Source organism: Pelodiscus sinensis, chromosome 6, assembly GCF_052426305.1.
Source record: "Pelodiscus sinensis isolate ZL-2025 chromosome 6, ASM5242630v1, whole genome shotgun sequence".
Taxonomy (NCBI): domain Eukaryota; kingdom Metazoa; phylum Chordata; order Testudines; family Trionychidae; genus Pelodiscus; species Pelodiscus sinensis.
In genome coordinates this window covers 23,868,494-23,881,920 of record NC_143057.1, presented here as the reverse complement: position 1 = coordinate 23,881,920, position 13,427 = coordinate 23,868,494, and the positions used below count along the sequence as shown (strand labels likewise).

Sequence of the window (13,427 nt, the reverse complement as noted above, 5' to 3'; positions counted from 1 at the left end):
TCATTGGCCCTGACATGCCCCCTTATAAATTTGAACCCCCCCCCCCCATTTCAATTCCTGGGGAGGCTACTGCGAGTTCAGGCTGTGGCCTTGCCAGTACTGCACCCAATGCTCCACTCCAGGCCCCAACCACACTCTGCCAAGCCTCAACCCTTCTCAAAGTCTCTCTCCTTTCTTCCCTCCCCATCCTTGCTCACCCCCTTCTAGCCAAATCTCTGAACCCAAATGTAACAAATAACATGGGGGGGGGGGGGGGGGAACCACCCAACAACAAAAAACCCCACACTCTTCTGTAATTTCTAAAGAAATGGAGTATGTTTTCCCCTGCATGCCAGATTGTGAAGACTGAACATGCAGAAGATATTTAATTAAAAGCACTATATTGGGGAATAAAAAAACCCTGACAATCACAGGGGTTTTTTTACATAGCCTGAAGTTTGTAAGCTTTAGTAAGGGCCAGTCAGCTGTTCTGCTGAATACAACATTAAATATTATAGAATACAGGATGCAGCTCTTCCCTGTTTTGCATTTTCTTAATCAGCATTTCTAAGCTGATTTTATATTCTAAATGTACTCTTAAGCCTTCATAAAGTAATCATTCCATATTACAACATATTTAATGCACTGAAACAAAGACATGATTTTATATTAGAGTGGTTTAGTAAGTTCATAACAATGTTCATTGTTTTTTAGAAAAAGAAACACTAATTTGTGTGATCTCCATAATAATATAAACTAATTTCTCCACCTATCTAGAAGAAAATGGGTATTGTCCCTTTGAAGAGAGAAGGATTACAGCACGGATGAACAGAAAGGACAGCAAGACTTTGGAAACAATTTTTTTGAACTATAGTAATGTATATTTTAAACTCTGGTGGTCTTTGAAGAATGTATTTTTTTTAAAAAATGTATGTCTGAATATCCAAGCACTTAAGGATAGAGATGAATACTCAGATTCTTCATTTAAAAATCTATGCAAGATTTTTTAGAAATGTGATTTTATAATCTTCAGCAACCAACTAATGAATTATTTAAAGCACATTTTAAACTAAGCATCTATGGACTATCAGGTTCTCTGAGTAAGTATTAGAGTAATACACAACTATTTTTGTCAGTAAATTCAGAAGCTGATAATACATACCGTCTGGATTAGAAAACATTTGTTAAATGGCTTCATTGCCATTTAATGGTTTTTAAAAGTTTCAATGTTATGCTAAAAGTTCTTGCAAACTGGAAGGTTTTTTACTTTCAAGTTACCAGATCCATTCCAGAAGAAGGCACTTACCAGGCTACAAGAACTTGTTGTGGTAACCTTCAGGAATAGTCAGAATGGGAGATAGGAAGAGGCTTAGGGTTGGGTGCTAGGACCCAGGGGAGGCAATTACTTTCTTTGCATCTTATACCCATTGCCCATGTCAATAAAGATGGGGTTCTCCATTCATGGGAGCCCAGGAGAAGCATTAGCCACTCTTGAAATGGGAAAAGCAGAGCTAGTAGCATGATTATACTGATCTCTTACCGGGATAAGAGACTCTCACACTGAATATTCCAAGTTGATATGTTCTGGAGAATGTACTTTACCAGGGCCAGCAATTATTTAGAGGGATAACACATAATAAGAAGCAGTTCTTTTGTTCCAGTCTCAAAGCTTTTCAAATGACCTACATTCTGAGAAATTTTTGAAAGTTCTTCGGTGGGAATGCCTGGAACTATCATATTTCTCAGGCAGGACTGTTAGGGATCACGCAGAGAAACAAAATATTGTCTCCTCAGGAGAAAACATTGAGATGAATAGTAAAGCATTAACAAACATGCATAGATATTTCTAACCTTTCAAGAATGATGGGACAATGAGATCTCCAATTTTACATTCAACAAACCTGATTAAAATGATAATTCAGTGGACCAATTTCATTTCAATTTAATTTCATATCAAGATGCCATACTTATTAAGGTTATGAAATAAGAACCGGGAACACTTCTGAATCGAAAAGATCTGTCTAATTTAAAAGCAATAGGCCTAAAAAGCAAAAGGCCTAATTCTCAACTGTTTTGTACTTGTTGCTGGGCAGAATGATCATGAAACGCTACCTTTCTGATTTGGTAACATTTTTACATCTACTTTGCCCTGGGTTATTATCAGAAGCTACATCTACACTACAGGATTTTTGCTTAAAAACCCACGGAGCGTCCACAACTCAAGCACGTTTTGGCACAAGAAAATTTACAGTACATCAGCAGAACAGAGGGCTTTCTGTGGTGTAGGTATTCCTCCTTCTGTGAGGAATAACTCCTTTTTGCGCAAGAGTTCTTGCACAAAAAGGTGTGTGTGGATGCTCAGCAGGGTTTTTTGTGCAAGAATTGGCCTCCAGGAAAAAAAACAGGTGGCCTCTTGGCCACTCCAGCCAAGTTCATCAGAACTCTTGAGTTCCTGTCTGCCGGCTGCCCTTAAAGCTGCAGGCACTCTGGACAAACCTTGTGGCAGGAAGTTGGCAGAGAGCCAGGTGCCTTCACTGTGCGGCTCTGCTTCAGCCACAAGCGTGGACCAACAACCTACCCGAGAGCCCCCTGGCCCTTCCAGGGAGCAGCCCCTGGGGTCCTAGGACCGCCCCCCAGGGGGACAAAAAGGCATACCCCCACCTGGAGTGGCCCTGAAATCACAATCCTCTTCGAGTTGTGAGGCGATTCGCCGCCACTCCAGGATGCCAGTGCCAAGAGGAGGAATGCAGAGATCTTCTCCCACATGGCTGTATCCCTGGCGGAGTGAGGTCACCCTGCCTGGACCATGGAACAAGTCCAGGCAAAGGTGAAGGAGCTCTGTCAGGGATATGTGAGGGCCACAGAGTGCAGGGCATGCTCAGGGGCAGGACCCCACACCTGCCCCTACTATCAAGAGTTCCACCACATTTCGGGGGGGGGGGAACCTCTTCCCGCCACCCCATTGTGGTGGACTCTGTCCTGGACACCTTGGTGATTGTCTGCCTAGTGGTCACCCCTGAGGCCGAGCCAGAAGGCCAGGTCCAGCCCCAGCTGGAGGAAGAGGAGAAGCAGAAGCCAGGGACTATCACCCCGTCCCTCGAGCTGATCACCACAAGCCAGGACATCTCCCAGGCATCCTTGAATACCTGGGAGGGATCTTCAGGTGAGTTGGACACACACACACACACACACACACAGCGGGGGAGGCGGGCGCACAGGGCACAGCGTAGCTTGGGCTGCTCCACCAGCACATGGTGCTGCAGTCTGTGGACGTGCAACCTTGTGCAGCGGGAGGGTGCGGCACGCAGGCACAACAGGAAGCCTCTGAACATGGCTGGGATCCTGCCGCCAGCCTCATGTGTGAGCACACATGTCCTGCCCCCAGCTGCAAGCAGGCTAGCTGAAAGGGTGCAGGCATGACCCCCCCCCCCCCCACATGGGCTGCACACGGGCATGCCTGCACATGCGAGGCAGCAGCTGCTCCCACAGACAGCCCAGAGAGTCGCAGCTGTGTGTAGAGACCTCAGGGAGGGCCAGGATGCTCACAGCTCCTCTGCTGCCCCTGAGGGGATCCCACTGTGTCTGCACACTTCCCTTGCCTGCCTTGCTGTGGGGAGGAAGGGGAAGGAAGGGAGCACCACAGTCCTTTTGCCACATCAGGGCCCCTGTGAGACAGGGCATGCTGTGCAGGCTACACATGGCCTTGCACCCTGGACATCCCCCTCCTGTGGGCCACAGGCTGGTGTGGTTGCCACTCAGAGCAGTGCACAGCCTCAGGGAATGTGCGTGCAGGAAGGGCTGACGGCCTCTCCCTCGTGTGTGTTCTCCACAGCTGGACCAGCTGGGATGGAGGGCCCAGCCACACCACCACCATAGCCACCAGTCAGAGTCCAGGGGACCCGCAGACGAGCCACGGTGCCGGAGGATCTCATGCAGCAACACGTTGGCATCCTGCACGACAGCCATGCCACCCTGTCGTGCAGGCTCAATGCTGACCTGGAATGGCAGGAGCATAGACAGACATGATGGCGCAGTGGGACACCATGTGCAACATCCTGTCCTGCATGGGCGAACACCTGCCTGATGCCGCTGCTCTTGCCTTCCACCCTCCTGCCCCCCTATGGGCATTGCCCATCCGTCTGCCCACCCTACTATGCCTCTGCTTCCTCCCTTCCCAATGCCCAGGCCCACTCCTCAAGTGATGCCTATGGCCCCAACTCCTGCTCTCCCTCCCCCGCCAACCCTGACTCTAGCCTCCCCTCCTGCCCGCTCCTTTCTGGTCCCCAGTCACACCCAACTCTGAGGAGGTCCCTGCACCTGAGGTGGCACCACAAAGCATCCTGCTACTCCTGAGATGGGGGATCAGGACGGGGAGTTCAGACATCCCTCCTCCGCCTGCCCACCTTCTCCTCAAGTTCAATGAAGAAGCATTTCTTTTTCGTTCAAACCAAACAGATGTGTTTATTGGGAGATCCGAGGAGGAGCAAGGTGAGAGGGGGAAGGAAGAGCAGAAAGGCAGAAGGCAAAAGCCCCTGTTGGGGAGGTCCTGGGGAGAGTTACTGGGGGGGCCTGAGAGAACCTCCCCCACAGGACACCCCCAACTGATGGGCCTGGTGAGTGGCAGCTGTCCAGGGCTGCTCAAACGCACAGCCCTCGCGGCCGGTGCCAGCTCGCCTACCCCTGGAGGAAGGCCTCCCCCTTGCACTCCACAATATTGTGGAGCACACAGCACGCTGCCACCTCAGGGTTATTGTGCTCCCCAATGTCCAGGCGAGTGAGGCGGCAGCGGAAGCATCCCTTGAGGTGCCTGAAGGCGCACTCCACCTGCATCCAGGCTTGGTTGAGGTGGGCATTGTAAAGGTCCTTGCTGGGATTGAGGCGGCCGGCGTATGGCTTCATCAGCCAGGGCATAAGTGGGTATGCTGCATCCCCCACTAGGCACACTGGCATAGTCTGGTCACCCAATGCAAAGTCCCAGTGAGGGTAAAAAAGTGCCCACTACTAGCTTGGCACACAGGCTAGAGTTCCTAAAAACTTGGGCATCTTGTGCCCTGCCTGACCACCCCACATAAATGTGTGTAAAGTGGCCCTGGTGGTCCACCAGAGCCTACAGGACTACTGAAAAGTAGCCATTTTTGTTGACAAACAAAGCCCGTCTAGATCCGGTTGGGGGGGGGGGGGCTTTATATGCAAGAGAGCGTCCAACAGTGTGGATGCTCTCTTGCACAAAAGTGCATTGCTTTTACCATGTGTTTTGAGGTGTGGACATGCTTTTGTGCAAGAACTTTTTCTGGAAGATCTCAAAAGCTTCTTGCACAAAAACTCTGCAGTGTGGTCACAGCCTTAGAGGCAACATTGTTGAGAACTAATATTTGTTCGTACGTATACTACACGCATTAAAGAGTTTACATGAAAGAAGAAGGCTTAGAGAGAAAGCCAGAGAATATATGCAGAAGAGCAACACACTGCATTTCTGTTATGAACCCAAAACTACACAAAAATCTTCCCTTCTTCTGGGTTAATAAACTCAAAACTTATCCCAGGATTTGTCAAAAGATTCAAAATATTACAGGTACCCCACCCCATTTCTGGGTTTGCACTGAAATCATGCAGAATTTATGATTAAGTGAAGCAAGGGGAAACTCGGTAGTGTATTATTTATTTTCAAACCTGAAACAAAGCAAAACTCAAAGGGGTGAAAACCTCAATGATAAAAAACAAAAAAACAAAAAAATCACAAGTGTATGTAGTTTCCTTCCCCTTGCTTTCAGTTGCATAGAACTCATTACATACAGGAAACCAGACCTGTTGTTTTATCTAGTGAACAACTTAATTTTTAAACAAGAGAAAGATTATTATGGGAAATACCATTCAACTGCAACATCATGATCCAATTATTCTTTTTGAAATAAATAAATAAATAAATAAATATCAGGCATTAGGAACATCTCTATCTTTTTTAGCTAAAGTTCCACCAATTACCATCTTGTACTTCAGTAATTTCCAATAAACTCAAAAATGAACTTTCAGAACTTGTCTACAATAAATTGCTAGCATGCTTTACTGTGGAACAATGAGCTCTTTAAACTTAAGATTTTTCCCTACCATAGAAAAATCTTTGAAAGGAGTTCTCAACATAGGCCCCTTGAAAGTTTTTCAGAAGGGACCTATAAAATATTTAATACAGGCTGCAGTCCCATAAAGAGAATGAAAAACAGAATTCATTTGATTGGTTGACTGCAGATTCAAAACAGCCACTGCTTTCCTTCCAATCTTAATCTCTCATCTGAATGTCAGACATGTTAAATGTCACTCTTGTAGATTTGTAGAGATAGAAAGGAGCAAAAATTAATTAGATATCTTTTCCAGTTATTCTGTTCAACCGTCCCGGTTCAACCAGCATGTACTTTTCCTGTACCTAAAAAACACTAACTACAACCTTTATCGAAAGATTGCTTTTTTATCCTTTTTTAAAAAATCGTTCAGTAATCTATCTTTCATAAGCAATCACTGTAGTATCTGGTCACTTGAATTTTGTTTCGGCACCAACTCTATAGTAGTCACCTTAAAAAGGTAGAGAAATTAGAGAAATATATCTCCCTTTCAATGATTTTTACAGTTTAGGAGAAAAGATGTCATTCAATGAGGGTAAGTGCAAACAGAGAGGCTGGACTAAGAGTAAGATTCAAATCTGTTGATCTTGAATTCTGAAGAAAAAATGTTACATGGAAAGTGTAGAGTCCCTTATTATTTCTCCTCAGTGGTTGAATCACATTTCTATATTTGAGAAGTATTTTTATATTGCTTTCATGCAAACATTTCCCCAAACTCCTTATCTTTGCACAGGAAGAGCTAGAAGCAAGTAACATTGTTGGGTGGATAATTTGCATTCAGCAGATCATTGTGACAATGACGTTTAATACTGATGAAAGCAACAGTTTGCTATTAATATTTTATTAAGGATCTGCACAATACCCATTGTGTTACACTGCAAATATTGCAAATATTTCAACTTACACTTACTGAATTTCTACATGTAAATCAACTGAACTAAATCCTCTTTTGCTTTGGAACTCAGAACAGATTTTTTAAAAAATGTATAGCAAAATACACACAAGTACCTTTGTAAGGGATATTGTGAAAAGAATATGACTCACATTATGTTTTTGCAGAGGAACAGGATCTCCCTGTATTTACATAAGAAAAATCTTAGGAAGGTAAAAGGGTCAGTCGGCCCATTATCCTGCCCACCTTGTTTTTATTCTCTGACTTCCCTTCATACTTCATTGTCCTCCTCTTCACAGAAGTTCTCATCAGAACTAAATTAGTTTTTCTTGTTCTAATGTCTTTTCTAGATCATCCTTTTTACATTTATATGGCCAGCTCTAAGTGCATTATGGACTCACAATGGAGCCAATTCTGGCTTCCTGATTCGAAAGCTGCCACAACTGTAGCGCCAATGTAAATTAGAGATGCCTAGGTGCTGCTCTAACTTACAAGAACTAGCTATGACCCTCCTGTAACCATGCTTCAGCAAAGAAATGCCATAGGGGACTATCAGGTTGAAAGGGAAAGGGTAAGTGCCAGCTCTACTGACTTGATACTAGTTAAGAATTCCCTATCCTTCAAAATAGGACTTCAAATGTGTATAAGAGTAATACTTCAGGCAACATACAATATATTCTCCTTTCTGTAATATACATTTAGGAGGTATGTTTAGCACTCATAGTGCTTTCCATATGCAACCCCTTTGCAAGACTGGAAAGGCATTTTACAGAGAGGGAAACTGAGGCAGAGGTGATATACAAAAGTGCTCTCAGTGAGAAACAGATGGCTGGAAGTGTGAAGAAAGAGGAGTAGATATGTATCTGAAGGCAGAAGTGCTTTATTGTTACTGAGGACAGAGGTAGACTGCAGTATTATTTCACTTACGGAATTCAGTCAGTTAAGGGAATTAGTGTAATAAATGTGCTTTAAATTTACATTTAATATGCAGAGGCATTCACAGCAGTGTGTCCATAAATTAAAAATTGTATTTTCTACAATGATCAACACATAGGAGAAAAGGTGATTGTGGCTAACTCATAGACTTTAATTCAGGAATGCATCAGTGTGGCCCAGGAGCTAAAGCACTGGAGTAGGATACAGGAAACTAGCCAGCTGGATAATTTAGGAAAACTACTTCATCTCTCTGAACTGCAGTTTTCCACTATAGAAGTGGTAGGTACAGGTTGGATCTCCCTGATCCAGCACCCTTAGTACCTGAACTGTCCTGGATGAGGGACTTTGCCAGACCAGGGGAGGTCATTTCTGGACCTCCTGCTACTGGCCCCCTTCAGCCCCGGCCCGGCCGCCGGCCTCCCATATGGCTCCCACCCTGCCACAGGTCCCACTGCTCTGCTGGCCCCACCAGACTCTTCCTGGCCCCGACAGACAGCCCCACTGCAGAATGCCGGGCTCTTGGCCCTGCTAGGCAGCCCCACGGCCGCTTGCATGGCTTCCCATTCCACTGGTCCCACAACTGTTCGCCTAGCTTCAGGCCCCGTTGATACGAGAGTCTAATGACAGCACTGCCTCCTAGACTTACAGGCAGCCTGAATAAACATAAAGGTACAGAACCCTAGTTCATGCCACCGGCAATAATTGTGTGGACAACTGACTATCATTCAGATCTAATAATCAGTACTTTTAAAATAAATTACATTTTCAGCATGAGAGCCTCATCTTGGTAGCATCCTTAGGTATATCCCCATACCACAGGGGTCCCAGTTGCCAGCCTTCCACCAGAACTTTCCAGTCCTGGAACATCCGTAGTCCTGCCAGACCACAGATGTTGTGGACAAGATGTTCAATTTATTATCATTTAGAACATATTCTATTTACGTTCCATTTAGTCCAGACTTAAAAACTCTCTTGAAGTAAGGCCGTTTACTTCACTCTAAGGGCTTTTCTGGGAGTGGTTTCTATTAATTCCACGTGGACACTTTATTCTGGATTAAGAGTGTCCACACATGGAGTTAATCGGGAACAACTTCATGAATACACAAGCCCTCACAAAATTCATTGCTAATGTTACCTTATCTGCACATCACAAAAAGAAACAGGGAAATGAACTCACATGCAAAATTGTTTTTCCAACAACAAAAACAGATTTGTGGAGGACTTCAGCAATCGCTTCACTTTATTTTCTACATGACATCACAAGCAACAACAGGAGGGAGTGAAGACTCAGTTTAAATATACTGAGACCTGATATGTAAATAATGTTTATGCACAGAAGAATTAATCTTTATTGTTCAGAGTGCTGCTCACAATTTCAGTCTACTTAATTTTCAGAACAGCCTGTAACTACAAAGGCTACAGTATATAAACGCCCTGAAAAATTTTAGTAAAAACTTTCAGAAAGACTGTTTCATGTTTTATGTGTGGCTTTGGAAAACACAGGCTCATAGGACTCACCTAAAAGGTTTGTCTGTCAAGCCCCCTGTATAATATAATCTAGAGGTAAAAGACAGATATAAAAATAAATACAATTAAGAAATAATAAAAGGTTCTTGCTCTTAGACTTACAATTAAGAACCAATTACCAGAGCTTTCATAAAGTGGCTTCTAAATATTCTAATTTCTCAGTGATAAGACCTCATTAATTTAGTTATAAATTAATAGTAGAATTACATATTATATATGATTTATTACATGAACTACAGTTATTTGCAATAGTGTAATTTATAAGAGCCAAATGCTGCTTTTAGATGTCTTCTGAGAACCCGAGTTCTTGTATTAGGCAGTGTTTAAGAAAGTTAAATTACTCTCAGTGCCTATTCCTATCAAAGAAACAAAAGGTTTCCTGGAATCACTGATAAGGGACAGTTAATTTTGTCTGTCACCAAGGAAAAGCCTCCTACTAACAATAATTCATGCCTGATTAAGCAAAATTTTCTCATCTACTGCTGTCATTTTCAAGTAATTCAGGGTTGTTGCTTTATTATTATACACTACTGACAAAGATAAAAAAATAAGCAGACTTCATAAGCTTGTTCAGTCCAGCCCTAAAATAGCAGTAATTAAAAACTGCATTCTCGCTATGCCACACTGAGCATTATCTTATTCATAAACACGTTTAAAATTCAGAAATAAACAGCACATACTTGGAAGGGCTTATTGAACTATACTTACCTTGTAGTTACATGTAAATTTGGCAAATCATCCTTGTAAAAGCTAGAAGCGTTCCAATTGCTTATTCAATGTATTATGTTTCATTAGTAAACAATATCTATGAAGTTCTGTATTTTGAAAAAATGCATCCCCCTCCTGCCGTGACTCGGATTCGAACCGAGGTTGCTGCGGCCACAACGCAGAGTACTAACCACTATACGATCACGGCAAGCTATCAGGAAGCTGTGGCGTGCCTTTGTTTTTTTTCCCTCTGTTGCAATGTTCTTGTCAACAGATAGCGCCACCTACTGTTCATCAAACTCTTAAAATCAGCTAAAGTACAGCTGTCTGAAATATTTTTGTAAGCCATCTGCGCACGTTTGATTCTGCATTGAAGTCTACTTTCCATATTAAATTAAGGCTTATTGATCTGGGGGTTATGAAGACTAAGTGGATCATAAATAGGTCCAGAAAGAGAGAGGGCTCTATTTTTTTATGGCTATCCTCCTTGCTTTTTTCTTTTGTAACACAGGGCCATGGGACAGTCCAGTTAGACACAGAACAGGATTCTTTTTTGTCAACATGTGGAAAGACTTTTTTGGTAAGCAAGCACCAGTTATTTGACTATTCCACAGTGACATTGTTTTTAATGTTGTTGCAAATAATTCTTTCAATATACTGAAATGTTGCTCAAATGGCTTTCCCTGTATTGTATTTGCAGAGTTATTCTCATTGACACACAAGGAGATACAAGCTCACAGGGGACTGCCCATGCAGTGTGTATCAATTAAAGACAACCATCAATTAATGCTAAATTATACTCAGGTGCTACTGAGCCAGACACTGAACCGAGGCCATTACATCCCAGAGAGCACTAGGAGAAGTCATCCCTCACTAGATACAAATCTAACAGAGAGGATTAAAAAACCCAAACGCAATATGAACATAAATGCAATGGATAGTTACTTTATTTTCATAATTTTACTATTACTGAGATCTCAGATGGGAAGTTTTGTACATGCTGAATATTATGAACTCTTGTCATAATGACCTAGTGTGGATAATCCATCTTCAGCAAAGTCCTGCAAACTTTAATCAGGCATGGGAAGCAACCATGAAGTTTTGACCAAATGAGAGCCTTAAACTTCAGATCTTAAAACTTTAAGCCTTCTAATGGAGTTTTCTAGTGTGAGAATGTGGCTGAAGAGACTTGGGTTCTGGGATATGATTCTAAAGTGAAATGAAGTGAACAGCAGTCCTGCCATTGATATCAATGAGGTTTGTAATAAATCTCTAGTTCCAAGTCTAACATTAACTCAACATGTGGACCTTAAGCAGCCACTTCTCTTCTGCATCCCTCTGTATAAGGGGGATAATGATACTCACTTGTCAGTGAAAAGCATTTCAATGTTTGCAGGTGAAAAGATCTACATAAATGCTAAGTATTAACATTAATCAATGTGTCTGGAGTTTAGCTCACCATGCCGTCGGGAAAGAAACCTCCACCCACTGAGTGCTTCTCTTAGTAAAAAGAATTTATAATAAGCAGAAAAAATAGCTTTAGGCTATTTATTAAAAATGTAAATGATTTTTGGATGAAGTAATAGTAAAAATATTCATTCAAATGGTTTTTAAATGAAACATTGAAAAGCCTGAGAAACCATTTGCCCCTCCACTGTCTGTCACCCATATTCTCTTCCTTCATTCTGTATTATTAATCAATACATTTGCTTTAAGAACAGGAACTTTCACCAAAATTCATCTGCTGCTGTAGCATATACCTTTTCTGAAGTCAGAGGGACTAATCATTGTGTCTACTTCTAGCAATAGAAGGATGGAAGACTTACACAGGCAAGAAGTGTCTGATGGGTTCTGCAGTGGTGTTAAGTGTGATTCGGTCTGGTCTACAGTTATAGTTAAACTAGCATCCAAAATCACCTCCAGTTTATCTGCATCAGCTGCATAAAGCCAGTGCTAACAGTGGATTCTTAGTGCAGATAAATGACACTGTCCCCTCCTAATCCACGGAAACCTCTGCAAGACTATAAAAGGCAGAGGAGACTCAAGCTCTGTCTCTCAGATCCATGTGGCAATGTGCAAAGGCATCCACTAACCACCACAAGCTATAAAAGATGTTTGCCAAAAGCTTTAAGGCAGAGTCTTGCACTGAGGTCAGTGTAAGGCAATCTCCACCAGTGAGTTCTCGCAACCACACTCACGCCCCCCCAGTTCCAGAAGAAGCATGGCCATTTTCAGTCTTAATGCTCCCTCTGAGCTGCATCCTATTATTCCTTGATTGCACCCATGCAAAACACTATCAAGTCTGAACTCTCCATATGCACCAGGGTAGCATTATACACCTGTGAAAGTGATTATACAAGGTGCAGATCTACCCAACTCCTAATAATTTTATTCCTCTATTTTGGCAGTGTTTCTGGTTGCCTAGAATTAATGTTAGTAGCAGGTCCTTATGTTCAGCTACAACTTTTTCTTTAAAAAGTAAGAATACACAAAACAAAACACAGTTCAGCTAAAGACCTCAGATTAATCTGTATACCTATTGCTTTTTGAACTTGGTGTAGTCATTGAAACTTAGGTAAAGTAATTCTCAAACACTGTCACCTGTGTTAAGTGAATGCAGAATTCTTGTTTGCCTTTCAACTTGCGAAAAGTGGGTGTAAAATGCCAGTAATAAAGAAATCAAGCCCAGATTCTAGGAGTGGTGGGTTTATCTACATTCTGGTAAACTCCTAAATGTCTGTATAATAAGGTTAACTGCTTTTCATTATCTGATGTCTTTGGTATGCAGCCCAAACCTGCACAATTTGTTGTCAGTTTTCATTGGAACTTTAAATGAAATACGAATTTTCAGTCACCCAGAATTTCCTTGCAGTACTGCATCCTACCAAATTATCCATCCTACTTTATATGCCTATGGATTATTTGCCCCGGGATTAATAAACTTGCATATTTCCAAGCTGAATTTCATTTTTAAATTTTTCTACATATTGTAGTTTCATTAAGTTCCTTAGTCTACTCTTCTGTCTATGCTAAATTGTCAATTGCAATCTCTAGAGTTCTCAGTGCTGCAAACATGCATGATTTTTTTAATCAGTAGGCTAATATTTGCTGTTTGAAAGGATTCATGTCTGGATTCAGGTGATTACATGAAAATCTCAACATTCATTTAAAAAAAACAACAACTACTAAGGGTCTAGCTCTTCTTGTGGCAAAGAAAAGCTTAAAGTCATAAACCCCAAAGACTCAAAATCCAGAGGAAAAATAAAAATAAT

The 13,427-nt window shown here is 42.3% G+C and overlaps 1 non-coding gene across 1 annotated transcript; it reads right to left on the bottom strand.

The window, feature by feature from the left end:
• Nucleotides 1-10,291: 10,291 nt before the first annotated feature.
• TRNAH-GUG (transfer RNA histidin (anticodon GUG)) lies at nucleotides 10,292-10,363 on the bottom strand. The gene has a single exon. It is a non-coding gene; the product is annotated as a tRNA-His (tRNA).
• Nucleotides 10,364-13,427: the final 3,064 nt, after the last annotated feature.